Source organism: Labrus mixtus, chromosome 4 (genome assembly GCF_963584025.1).
Source record: "Labrus mixtus chromosome 4, fLabMix1.1, whole genome shotgun sequence".
Lineage (NCBI taxonomy): Eukaryota > Metazoa > Chordata > Actinopteri > Labriformes > Labridae > Labrus > Labrus mixtus.
The window spans coordinates 31,386,771-31,401,759 of record NC_083615.1 but is presented as its reverse complement, the minus strand read 5'-3'; the positions used below and the strand labels follow the sequence as shown (position 1 = coordinate 31,401,759).

General features: G+C 40.9%; 1 protein-coding gene across 4 annotated transcripts in view; it reads right to left on the bottom strand.

Annotated features, from left to right (window-relative positions):
* The window catches only part of cbfb (core-binding factor subunit beta), a 49,564-nt gene that overhangs the window by 18,661 nt on the left and 15,914 nt on the right, over positions 1 to 14,989 (bottom strand). The window lies entirely within an intron of this gene.

Sequence of the window (14,989 nt, the reverse complement as noted above, 5' to 3'; positions counted from 1 at the left end):
AGAGAGAGAGAGAGGGAGAGGGAGAGGGAGAGAGAGAGAGAGAGAGAGAGAGAGAGAGAGAGGGAGAGAGAGAGAGACAGAGAGAGAGAGAGAGAGAGAGGGAGAGAGAGAGAGACAGAGAGAGAGAGAGAGAGAGGGAGAGGGAGAGGGAGAGGGAGAGGGAGAGAGAGACAGAGAGAGAGAGAGAGAGAGAGACAGAGAGAGAGAGAGAGGGAGAGAGAGGGAGAAGTGTCAGCAGCAGTTTTGTATTTTCATTTTAACAACATCACTGCAGCTCTGTTGCATATTTTCAGTATAGCAACAAATTTGAAACTTTGCATAATTTTCTGTTGAGCGTTTTAAGCCCCTCTGATGTACTCTCTGTCAAAGTTGTTGACCCAATTTATCAGGGGGCTACGCTGAAAAGTCATCATGATTAAAAAACAATTCTTTCAAAATCTAACTCTTCTTCTCCAGAACCAAATCAGATTAATTCTCCTTCTCATGACTTTGGTAAAGAGTAGAACATACGTCTCAGGAAGGAGCAGCAGATTAATTTGACCCACAGTTACATTTAAAATGGCGGTTCTTAAATCAGAAACGATCAGCTGTTTTCTCAAGAACAATAACAAGCTCTGTGTTTGGGAGACGGAGGCGTCGTCCTCTGTCCAGTTTTTTAATGCTGTGAAATAAAACAAAACCACCAAGTACATCAAAACCTCTCAGCTCGAATAGTAAATCACATGCTCACATCGACAAACATTTACACTCGCATGCATGTGTGCTAGGGTTGTCATGCTACCAGAATTTTAAACTTAGATACGATACTAAAAAAAGGAGCAGTATTTTGATATCTGTTTTGAAACCACGGCAACAAAAACAGAAATACCAATTAAATACCACCAAATACTAAGAAATGTTTTGTTTTAATTACCAAAAATGACAAGGCACCTCCTGCTCACTGTCTCACATTGCACAGAAACACTGTCAACTTTTTGGTTGATAATTTGTGCAATTTAGAAAGCATCACCTCGTCTACTTTCCGCTTGTTTGAAGGAGATATTACTGACTTATAACCCTTTACAGAAAAGTTCTGCCATCATTAAGTCTTGGTCACATTGAATCTACGACAGCACATTGGTGTCCCAGTATGTGAAGCGCACACACACACACACACACACACACACACACACACACACACACACACACACACACACACACACACACACACACACACACACACACACACACACACACACACACACACACCACACACACACACGCGCGGTGCTGTTCCACCCTGGCGGCTCCAATGTTACACTTCACCACTGACTTCCCTCCATTTTGCCTCGGTCATTACCTCAGAGGGCAGATCAGGGGCGTAGGGACTTCACCCCACCATTCTGTATCCATGGTTACACCTTGGTGTAACAGGGGTGTAAATATCTCACCTTCAGATAGCAGTGTGTAAGAGCTAGTAGACGTCACTTTAAGGAAATGTTTGTATTTGCCAACCTGTGAATTTGAATGACCCAACGCTGCTCTCTCTCTCTCTCTCTCGCTCTCTCTCTCTCTCTCTCACTCACATCTCCGGGTCAACTTTATGACTGAAGATCTGTTTTTCTTTATTAAAGCTTCCGTACTTTTCCATACTTTTGATCGAATATAACAGAGATTGTATAATTTCAAACATGGCATCCAAAAAATTGTTGAAGTTTTGAACATTTTTTGAAAACCTTCATGTGTACAATCAGTTGAGTTTAGTGCGTCAAGATTAGAGTGTGCAAGGATATTTTGTGTATCCTTATGTTAGTGTGTGTGTGTGTGTGTGTGTATGTGTGTGTGTGTGTGTGTGTGTGTGTGTGTGTGTGTGTGTGTGTGTGTGTGTGTGTGTGTGTGTGTTTGCTACTGCTGTCATGGTAAAGTAATGATTTCTATTGGACTAGGTGCAGACAAAGTCATCCAAAGTAAACATTTTATGCCTTAAATGATTTTCAGATTGGTGTGGTGTCTGTGTTATTTTTTATGGACATTGGTCTGTGCCGAGGGTCTGTGCCTTGTTCAATGGCTGTATTCAAACATGCAGCTAAAATATGAGTGTGTGGCCTTTATTCTAGTGATTATCATTTAAGCGCTGTCAGCCCCTTTTTTATGATATATACTTTTTATAAATAAATGTTCCTTCACTCTACATGTGTCTTCAGTTGAGCCTTATATTAACAGACAACAAACCCACACTTCACAATCTGTAGTCCTTGACTGACTGAGTTTATTTTGTTTTTCGCTCCAGGATGGGGGAGAAGGAGCAGGGAAGGGAGGCGGGGGGGGCTAAGAGTTCTTGTTTTCTTACTTGATTAACCCCTCACACTGTGCAGCTCACTAAGAGTCTGCAGCGTCAGACACACATTCATACACTCTGCTTATATTACATGTCTATGGCTCAGTGCCAGAAGGGCAGCAATGTAGTGCCAAATATGTGAGTGTGAGTGTACATGTGCGTGTCTGTGTGTGTTTTCACAAGGCGAGGGAAGGTGTACATGTTTAGGATCACAGGACTATCTCTGGACGTTTAGATTTAAGCAGGCTGCATGAGCTGCTGTAGGTCAATCCAAGCTGCTGAAGGCTGAACTTAACTGTTCCCCAACATTTGGAAATATAAAAATATAATAAATGTTCTCGGGATTGACGTATGATGAAGTCACACCTCACAACATAACAGAGTTTTTAAGTGACAGATATGTTCACAAAAACAAACAAAATATCCCTAAAATGATTTCCAAACAAACTTCACCTATACCCTCATGTCTGTGCCTTCAGAGTCTAATATATACCCAATGGTTATTCCACACTGATCAAGCATTTTTACATGATGCATTTTAAAGCAGGTAGATTCAACATTTTAATAGCATGAATTGATTACCCTACTGAATGTGACAGGAGTCAACCATATTGACAAACTCTCAGAGACTCTACAGTTTCCCTCAGTCCAACATCTGTTAATATAAGAACTGCTCAGTCCATCGAAAACTTCAAATCTTTGCTTAAAACTCACCTCTTTGCTCTGGCTTTTAATACAATCTGAGCTTGACATATTGAGATTTTTATTCATGCTCTTATTTATTGTGTTTTATTGTGTTTCATTCTATATGTTATTTTATTTGTTGTTTTTACATTGTGTGTTTTTGTAAAGCACTTTGGTCAATCAAGGTTGTTTTAAATGTGCTATAGAAATAAAGATTGATTGATTGAACATCTGAGCATCTTTCAGCTTGTTTTTGTTTTACAGCCTGCAAACTTTGCACTGTTTTCAAAGATGCACTCCTGAAATGTTTGTGAAAATAAAAAAAGGCAAACAGCTCCTGAAATCTTCCTGAGTTAGTAGATGAAGATACATTTTTTTTTCAGGTGTACTACATCCTGAAACAACTAACACGAGTCTCTTTAGACGTTATAATGATTACATTTTTTTTAGAGATACATTACCATCACTTAGAACTTTCCTATCAGCCTAAAGTGTGATTAAGAACTTGAACAAGCATGACACAGTAAATGTTGAGTAGATAAACTCAAATCTAATATACTGCTTCTATTTGGTCTCTCTGGCTTCCTCTTTCCCATGACACTGATTTCCATGAGGAAGAGAAAGCAGACAGACAGTCTCTTTTTCTCAGGGTATACAGCTTTAAGGTGGTATTTTGATCAGAGTAAACAAGCGTTTAGGAATAAATTAGCTGAATGGAACCCTCCCTCCTCAGTACACACCCAAACACCCAGTAGACTGGATTTTCTGTGAGACACTCGGCGAGCTCCACGTTCCTGCAGTTTTCACTCAGGCTATTTTTGGTCAGCCTCTCACAGGGACCTCTCTTACCACAACTACCCAGAGTGCACCGGGGTTTCAGGGGAAACTGCACTCCAAGAGACTGTGGGTTCTTGTGTTTATTTTCAATTCAATCTCTCTCTCTCTCTCTCTCTCTCTTTGTGTATGTGTGTGTGTGTGTGTGTGTGTGTGTGTGTGTGTGTGTGTGTGCATGTGTGTGTTAAAAAGAGAGAGATGGCTTCCACATCTGCGGGGATGTATGGTGCTTTTAAAGAAGCTTAATTTGGCCTGACATGCAAAATGTGTGTGTATTTGTGTGTTTCATGTGTTCGTCTGTGAGTGTGTGTGTGTGTGTCTGTGTGTGTTAGAGGGGAAAATATGTAGAAACGGCCTAACCACAGACTTCCTCTGAGAGAGAGCCATGTCAACCCCCACATCCATTTACTTACACACACACACACACACACACACACACACACACACACACACACTCACGTACAGACAGAGGAGTGCTCTCACACTTTGAATAAGAAAAGGAAACGGAGTGAAATGAAGTGAAAATTCAAACTGAGAGCAAGTTTAAGAAAGAAGTAGCAAACTTTTGATCACAGAGAGATGTGTCTGTGTTGCTTTACTGAATTTTCTGCCTCGGCTACAAACGTCATGTCCTCTGATTGGATACCACTTCATTTATTTTTTAGATTAGTTTGTAACAATTTCTAAACACAGTAATATTTTAGAAATGTCACAACTCTACTATATAGCTTTTCATGAAATATTATATAAACAAAAACATTTAAATGTTGTGAATAAAAAGAGTGTTTGATAAAAAAAAAGTTGTGTGTGCATTTTTTGTGCGATTGAATTTACATTCTACCGTATATGTTCTTATTGCTTATAGTCATAAAACCTCTGCAAAATGTATTTTCCAAAGTGTTTAAATCATGCATCATGAACATGGACTGTTTGGTTATTTGCTTCAGGTCTTCCTCTCTAATGCCTTTACTGGGACCTGACAACATATCAATGATCCTTCACATGTGAAAGAACCTTGTGTGCTTTTGTCAATAGTGATATGATTTTGAAAACTTCATGATCATTTACTGTATCTACTGTTTCAAGGCAATAATAAAAATGAAAACAAATCTGTTTATTGAACTTGATTCATGTCAGCAACATTTCTGCACCCAAATGTTACTTTACTATGTAAAGCATAGAAAATTATTGAAAAATATCGTAGCATTGAAAACTCAGACATCCTTATTACGTCATAATATGAGTCAAAGCCGATGGATTAAGTTCCACATGCAAGACAGATTTTCTTGTTTCTTAAAAGAACGATGAGCTTCGGCAGTGGCAAAGTTTTTTTATGACATCAGCAACCAGCTGCTGCAGCATTGTGAGTCACTGTGTGTCATTTTTACAGTCATCAGGTGAATGTTTGCATCTGTGTGAATTACAAACTGTTTGGTCATAGTAGTCTCCTTGATGTTGTTTCTTCAGCTCCACCGCTGAGCACAGACCTGAACACACGCTGATACAGCCCGTCTTCAGCTACAGTGTTAAGTCTCTGTGATCTCAATCTCTCAGAGCTACTGTAAGTGCTTCCTACACACTGGTCGTCTGTGTGTGTGTGTCCGTGTGTGTGTCCGTGTGTGTGTCAGAGAGTGTTGGCAGACAGTGTGTGACGCAGATGTAGAGGGGTCTGCTGGCATTGTGCCTCTCATTCAGCTTCATGCCAACCATTTAGTCAGCACAACTGCCCACTGCGAACACTCTCTGACACACACAGACACACAAAAAAAGTACCCCCACATGGTGTGCGAACACAATGGGTATCTGTGTTCTTAGTCTCGTGAAGTGTGGCACTTTGTTTCTCCCACACATGAAGGCACACACACACAAAGACCCATGTAAACAAATTCAAATAAACACACACACACACACACACACACACACACACACACACACACACACACACACACACACACACACACACACACACACAAACACACACACAGACACAGGTATGAAAGATTTCAAATTGACAACTCAGAGTCAAGCCTTGTTATTCCTAATTTTCTTTCTCCCTTTTTTCCGTAATATTTGGACATTATAAATCTTTTTACTTCACTTCTCCTTCACTGTTTGTGTGTGTGTGTGTGTGTGTGTGTGTGTGTGTGTGTGAACTGTCTAGGCTGGAGGCACCAGCTGATTTAGTGCAGTAATTATGTTATTATCTAGAAGAATGTTACATCAATGACTATCAGAGCGTCTGGGAGGTTGCGTTTGACATTCAGACTCTGTGTGTGTGTGTGTGTGTGTGTGTGTGTGTGTGTGTGTGTGTGTGTGTGTGTGTGTGTGTGTGTGTGTTTCTGAGTCAGCAGCCACTCATAAACAACTCACTCTTTATTTCTGCTTTGTTCTTTCTTTTACTTTCTTTCTTTAACTTTTGTGACTTCTCACTTCTTTGTATATTATCAAATTCAACATGTTCACTTGTCATCAGCACGTTGGCCTGTCACAGATAAGAAAGTTCAATGTTTTGAACAAGTAGTTAATTTCACTTCAAAAAAAGAAAAAGGAAAAATACATGAGGATAGCTGCCAGGACAGCATGACACTGAAGTTCATATCACATGAATCATTCCTGATTCACTCTCTCTCTCTCTCCACAGCACACTGACACAGCCGCCCTTTCACAGCCAGCAACAAAGAGTTCATAACTCCAGTGAACATGACTCCTGTACAGAGGTCTTTTTGTCATTTGGTTGGATAGAAGATATGGTTGAATAAAAAGGAAAGGTCTGGAAAGTGAAAAAAAGATTAAGAAAAAGAGAGTGAGGGAGAATCTAGTCTCAATCGTAAGCCCTTTTTATGATATCTACTTAAAGAAGTTCAACAGCACAAGAGATATACAGAAGGCTGAATGTCAAGAGGCAAAAACACATCAGTAACTTGAATTACTGTAAGTTTTTAGCAGGTTATGATTAAAGGAAGAATGTGCGACCTTTTGATCCAGTAGATGTCCACTTTGAGCACCAGCATGAAAGTTAAATAGCCCATATTCTGCCCTTTTGGGGTTCGTATATTTAATCTATGTACCTACTTTTGTACGTTCACAATAGCTAAGTCTGAAAAAAGTGTCTGTTTTCATGTACTGCTCCTCCTTGCTCCCTCTCCGCTCTGAGTCCGTCAGCTACACTCTGCTGAGCCCCCACTGTTAGACCCCACGTGGGCCAAGTCTGCTCTGATTGGTCTGCCGATCCGCTCTGTCGTTATTGGTCAGTTGCTCAGCACGGTTCTCGGAAATGTCCCGCCTCTTTTACCATATTAGGAATGCAGCCACTGGCTCCGTCCGAGGGGAGCATAAACATTAGCACCTTAGCACTACTGTGCTACCGCAGGCTGCGGCATATCGTGGGCGTGCTACAGAAGTTAACGGGCGTGCAACATGAGCTGCTGGGCTTGCCACAACGAGCCAATGGGCTTAGATCAGTGATCTCACACTGACAATGACGTCGGACTGACACATTTTTATTGAGGGGGGCTAGAACCGAGCGTTACATGCAGCTAATGCTGCAGCTAACAGGAGGACGTAGGAGAAGCCGTGTTTCCGCGGACTTTGAATTTTTGCACATAGATGTGACTAAACATGCACAGGACACTTGGAAAACACACTAAAGAGCATATAAAACCAGAAAAAGCATAATATGGGACCTTTAAAGGGATACTTCACCCATTTGCATTAATCTTTGTATCATTAGAAACCTGGTAGTATTTTTGAATGGTCGTGCATCCCGCCCTCATTTTCCCCTGAGATGGGAAATCTTTGTATTTCTGAGTCTGAAAAGGAGCTTCCAGTGACGCAAAAATCGCCATTTTGCGTCATCGGAAGCTGTTGTGGTTAGCAGGGTGAAACTACAACGGAAGTTCCTCATATTTTCGACCACTGAAGCTACAGACCAATCACAGATCAGTGGGTGTCTTTCATCCACATGAGCCAAAAAGACACTTTCTGCCTTTTCTCGGCCAAGAAGGCACCAACTTCAAAATGTATTTCACATTTCTACTACATACTGTATATGACCCAATGTCAATACAGATTCATGTTTCAACGGGTGAAGTATCCCTTTCAGGTACTGCTCTTTGGCGACACTTCCACTATTCTGAAGCCTCCTCTCTCCTCCAGAGACACACCTCCAATCTCTCTCCACTTGTGTTCACATGAAAGAGTTATGAATTATTACGCTCCATAATTAAACACCATTAAGTGCAAGCAGCGGACAAAATTGTCATAGACCGAAGCTACATTTGCCCGGGCGGGTAGATCTGGCTGCCGCTCAGGGCAGACATCTTCAACCACCCTGTCTCCCTGTAGAGTTCAAGCACCAAAGATTCTCTGACAATCATTCATTTAAAATAAATATCTTCAATCATTTACTCGTCTCTCCTGATGTAATATTTCTATGTATATATGAGCTTTTACTCTTCTTCTCTGCCTTCATATGTTCTTTTGTGTGGGTTCTTTTCCCTGCCCTGGCACACCTGCATGTGCATTGTATAGCACTTTTATCAATGGTCTTAGAGCTTGCACGGAACCTTTAAGAAATGTTTTTATAAAAATTAAATCAGAAATAGCAGCGTGACGCAAAGATTTACAAAAAATATTACAGAAAATTAAAAAGTAAACTTTTTTTCTTTGTAACCAAAAAAAGTAAGAATATCCCAGACCCTTTTACAAAGCTGAGGAAAGCAAAGAGAGAAGTTACAAAGTGAGCGACAAACAGAGTGATACGAGAGAAACAGACAAATGAAAAGCAAAAGAGAGAAAGGTAGGAAAGAGAGAGAGAGAGAGAGAGAAAATAAAGCTGTAATCATTTTGTTTATTTGTGTGTGTGTGCATGTGTGTGTGTGTGTGTGCGTGTGTGTGTGTGTGTGTGTGTGTGTGTGTGTGTGTGTGTGTGTGTGTGTGTGTGTGTGTGTGTGTGTGTGTGTGTGTCAGGTGTGACAGCAGCAGGTGGAGATAAAGCACGTTACTGGCCTTCTGTTCTTCATCCCACTCTGAATACAACGTCTACTGACCAATTGTCTGAAACACACACACACACACACACACACACACACACACACACACACACACACACGCACAACCACACACACACACACCACCTGCCAAACCAACGGCAGTATAATAGCACGGTACTCTCCATATGCATGATCACTCTCTCTCATTCTTCTGCTTTCCCACCCTGTTATTATAAAGGCTGAGAAACAGCATGGGAGTCACACAAACATCACATGACGATTGGAGACAGCCAGCCGGAGCATCAAGGGCATATGTGCTGTTGTTGTAAAGGCTTTGTGTTCCTAAGGAGGAGGAGGAGCCAGGTGTGAGAGAAAGGTGACCACACGCATTTATCACAAGCTGCTGGCCTTCCACGACTTTATATCGTAATCAGAATTGTTTTTCATTGCCAAGTACATTTACATTTATGAGGAATTTGATTTGGTGTTTTGGTGCAAAACAATTAGCAAAGGACTCGAACAAAACTAATAAGAACTTAAATAAAATAAACAATTAAAAAATATATAATAGAGTTATAACAAATATAACAATAATATAACAACAGTGTCTCCCCTACCATTATATTAGGGGGGCGGCCTGCCCCCCCCAACGCCCTTCGCCCCCCTTAAAGGTGTCAAGTAAAAAAAAAGATTTATTTTTGTGCTTTTTGTGCCTTTATTGTAGGGATAGGATAGTGGATAGAGTCGGAAATCAGGGAAAGAAGTTTAAGGACATTTAAGGATACCTTTCCGATAGAAAAGGACAGCTGTCATTAAAAGTAACACATGAACACCAAGATTCCTTCAAGTGTTTGTGTCGGTGTGTTGGCACGTGTCCGTCCCCCACCCCCCCAAAGCTGTAAACCTAGGGGAAACACTGAACAATATAAAAACATTTTAGCCTGTAGCTATCCTGAAATTCTCCTTCTTTCAATAAACAGCTCATTACCTCCCTTTTCAAATAGGATTTGAAGGTCACGCATAATTCTCGAGGATCACCTCTTCAGGTAGAAAAATCATCTTTGATTTCTCTTCAGACATTAAAAAGCTTTTCCTTCAGACTGGACTCACTGAAGGCAAACTAATTCCACTGAGGCACCACGGCTCACCTTTCAGTTTTCAGTTCTTTTATGTGATGATGAACAAAACTAAATCTTTTGTCAGGTCAAATGTTTTTTTTTCTTTCTGAAAAGCAAACATTCAATGGTTCACTGTATTGAACTGGCCCTGGCCCCTGCCTTAGCCTCTAACCGCCTGCAGATATATAATGTGCATCATTGCTATGCAAAGTCCTCTTTGTGCACATCAGACAGCCAAAACCCACTGTTTGTTCCTATGGCTTGCACAGACATGGAAATATCATGCAAATCAACAAACAGGCCTGCAGATCAAGTTACAAAAAACAGAAAAGGAGAAGAAAGGAGAGACTATTACAAAGGATCATATATCACCTTAATTATGAAAAAACAAAATAAAAAAAAATAAAAACTGGGAACAATCACATTGTTTTTTCTATTTGATTCAAGCTGATTAGTCCCGTTTAGACCATTCTTATAATGATTGAACAAAGTTACACTGGCAAATAAGCAACGGTTACCCATAGTGTATTATCTATTCTATAAGAGGACCTATAGTTGTTGGGTTTAGTCTATCTGTCTGCCTGCTTCCACTGGAAACAATGATAATGGCGACAGTGGCAGTAAAGTTGGGGAAATTAAATTAAATCATGAGATGAAAGACAATCAAAGTGTAAGCCTTCCCCTTTTGTATTTCACATGGTAATTCATTCATTCATCGTTACTCATATAAATACTAGTGAAGCAGATTTTTTTGCTTAATGACCTCGATAACTGAAAACTCAAAACATACTGACAAACATTAATAGCAAATATGTTTTCACAAATGCACAAAACCTCTAAAATTGTACCCAAATTTTCAGGGTGGGCTGCATGTGTGCGAGCAAACGACATGAGGTCGAGCTAGTTGGCGGTGCTGAAGACGTTTATATCACATGACTGGTATGATGGTTGTGCACATAAAAAAGCAGCTTCATAAATGTTTCTGCTTGGCAGTATTTCTTACTCCGCACCAGTTACTTTAAAAAAGTGCAACAACACGTAGCTTTACTAAAAAACGTGATCATAGTGTTGGTATCTGTCGCTTTGTCTGCCGTCTTGGATTTCCACAGCATATTTTAGGCCCTGAATATTAACTCTGAATCTTGCCGGGATGCTGGTGGCGCAGTGGTTAGTGCGTGCTTTGCTCCTCCAAGTGGGCGGCCCAGGTTCAAATCCCACCTGTGGCTCCTTTCCAGCATGTCATTCCCCACTCTCTCTCTCCTTGATCTCTGAATCTATCCACTGTCCTCTCTCTACAATAAAGGCACAAAAAGCCCAAAAATAAAACTTGACCTGAACCAAACCTGAACCAAACCTGAATCTCGCCCCCTAACAGGACGATGGAGGGTGGAAGGCTGTCCATGAATTTTCTAAAAAATGGTCCCGAGTGCATGTGGGGAAACAGCTCTCTGAGTGAGGTCCTGAAGTTCCCTCACAGGTAGAAATTCTGGTGAATGGTGTTGCATTCTTCAGTGCAGCTCAGTAGACAGTTACGGGAAGAGAGGGACTAAGAATAGAGAGATGGAGCTGACACACACATGTTGGATTTCACACCAACCTGGCCTCTGTCTGCAGTTTTCTACCCAAAAACATGACTTTTTATCAGCCAGGCAGAAACACTCAAATGCTCTTTCTTCATGTACCTTGTGAGCATAGCTGCATGTAGAGACAGATTCACTGAAGCACAAAGACACAATGGCAGCATGAAACACTGGGACACATACAAAGAGCATTTAAACAGAGGGTCTATGCATGTGCTGCAAAGGATCATGGTAGTAGGTGTGGTCATTGATCTAAGGCCTGGAACAGGAAATATGAAACCATGTGGGAGGAGACGGCAATACTACTGTGTGTGTGTGTGTGTGTGTGTGTGTGTGTGTGTGTGTGTGTGTGTGTGTGTGTGTGTGTGTGCGCGCGCGCATGTGTTTTAAAGGAAGAGTTTTTGTGGTGCATTAATGCCACTTAAACATGGAGACTCCAGCTGTCTTTGAGAATGAAAAAAATGTTTACTTATTCTCATTTAAATTCTACAAGCTTCATCAAACGTATTAAACAATCAATCAAGGGCAGATGAAATGTAAAACTCAACTGCATGCACACACACACACACACACACACACACAAAGAACAAGCACACACTGCTGGATGCAGAGCAGAAGCAGCAGAGGGAACCAATTAGTGGTCTCGCTTTGATGATGTCACTGACAAGTCACGCACTGGTGGCACAGCTTCCGTTCAGAGGGAAACATAACACCGCACACTGTGCACGCGGCCCACACACACACACACACACACACACACACACACACACACACACACACACACACACACACACACACACACACACACACACACACACACACACGCATGATGTTGATGTGCATGACAAAGAGGAGTATCCTGGAGGCTTAAGGCTGATGACTTAATTAGAGGGAAACAGAGGTGTCAGATGAGAAAGGATTTTTGAGGGGTTCATGTGAGTGTGTGTGTGTGTGTGTGAGGGGGGTACTGTCATCTGCAAAAAAATGTCAAAATCCCCTTATTCATTAACCAAGCCAGCATTCCTCCCATGAAAAAATGTTTAAAAGAAGTCCTTGGGCACTGAAAAGACATTCAAAACTGGTTGACATCGAACGTTTCTTCAACAAAGAAATTGATCAATGTTTGGGTCAGATTTTACCAATCTCAAAAGATTCATCAAATATTAATAGCAACTTTCAAGAACTATCTCATATACATATAGGGGTTAAAATGTATTATTGAGCAGTGCATCAGTTGCCACCAAAATGTACCACTGGCCAAAGTTATAACTGAAATGGCAAGCGATTGGTAGGAAACGGAAAATTATAAGAATTATAAAGCATACAAAAAACTACACAAGCTCCCTTCATGGGACCCTTTGGAAATGAAACTATAGCATTGGTTCCAAGCACCTGACCTGACACTAAGAACAATGGTTGCATTGGGCGCCAGATGGCCATTTCCAGTCTCCCTTTAGCTGTCCTGTTTAATAAAGGCAAGAAGCGATGCCTACTGAACAGTATTTCTTAATCTGAGTGATATCCAAGTATTTTTGGAATACTGTTTGTTTGCATACTTCATTATTGGCCAAATCGGTACGCACTAGTATAGTAGGCGGTTTGGACCCACTGAGTTAGCACCGAGCTCTAGAACCCATGAGTGTTAGCTTCCCACACCTGGTCTTAATCTAGACCAATCAGCCACACAAACCTGACTCTGCCCTGAGTTCATTCACTCACCAACCTCAGTGATTAGAAAGAGTGAGTGCTCTCACACGAGTGCTCACAGTGATCTTTTTTTCAAAGAGACTGCTTTGATTATTATGTCAAAAGACCTTGTTGATGACAGAACATAAGAACTGCATTCACAGTATGACTGCTTTTCTTTAAAAACATGTTGAAATAATGTCTTTGTGTCGATTTAACCCAACACTGCTAAATAAGTCTCGGAGAAATGCATGTAAATATATAATTTCTGGCCTCCTTTCAAATAAGTTAGTTAAATTAAAATAGAAAACTTTGTTTTCAGACATGATGAGTTTTTAGAAGTCTCTAAGTGGTTTAAAACTGGCTGCAGTTATGTTTTAGACGTTGAGACTCGATCATCTTTACTTTTGCTAACAGTGCTCACTGGGTAGGTTCAGAGTATATGCATGAACAAAATATGGAAACATGGGGAGCCTGTAGCGTATAGTGGTTAGTGCACACCCCATGTACGAAGGCCACAGTCCTCCAAGCGGGCAGCCCAGGTTCGAATTCGATCTGTGGCTCCTTTCCTGCACGTCAATCCCCGCTCTCACTTTCCCCGATTTCAGACTCAATCCACTCTCTCATCTCAAAATAAAGACTTAAAAAAGACCCAAAAATATAGGAACATGCCTGTATGTGAAAATCATACAAAGCTTTAATATTTGCACCACCCCCACCCCCACCCCCCGGTTTAATGGTGAACCTTAAACAGAACAGGATAAATACACAGGCCTGAATACACAGCTGAACTATTTTGTTGACAATATATTCATTCATAAAACTGTTTCATACCTTTCTGAACTTGATGTTTAAAAAGACTGGTCCTGGTGCTTCAGCTGTGAACAGTCAGCACATCATAATCTGCTTTACTCTTTAAACCAGAACATCTTGCACCTCTTGTCCTGCTCGCTCTGGCTCTAGCACTGATTGTCTTGGAAGTACTCACCTTCTTCAAACAACGCTACTGTACAGCTTTTGTGCAACCCGGTGTACCAGATTAGGGCAAAGAATGTGAGATTTAGTTATATAATGGAGAACCCAAGATATTTTTAGGTGGCTGGCACATATTTCTCACAATACATGCATGAAAGAAGAATTCAGTCCTCTTAACGACTATCCCATTTTGCATTGTTTTTTTTTGCAATCTTCAGTTATATTGTTCTAGGTGTGGAGCTGCAGGGTTTCCCAGGCACAATGAAATACAGTATTTGCACACTAACTGACAGCTGTGTCCATATTTGCCTAAATTGTATTGACTCTTATTAATCTGGAACGGCTTTTAGGGAAACATTGGTATCTATGTGGGGGATGGAGGTTGCATGAACAGTGTGGAATCAGAATCAAAAATCAAAAATAGTGACCCCACATACCAGCCTAGTACAAATACTATTTTGATTTTGATTACTGAGACAAGACTCTGTAAAGCTGTGCTAACAACTCTGGAAGATGGCACTTGGAGACTTTATTACTTTGAGCTATATGCTAACAAAGCATGCTGACATACTTTTAATAACAATACAGTACAACTAGTGGAGGTTAAGCAGTTACAATGTTTCACATGTTCACCATATTATTAAGCATGTTGAATGCTCAGATTTGCTTCATAGCATGAAACACAAGTTGAACTGAGGCCTATGTATCACTTTTCTGTTTGACCCCGTTTCCACCAAGTGGTCCCATTCTGTTCAGATTGGTATGGTACGCATGTATTGGCGCTTTCAAAGTCAAAAGTTGGTA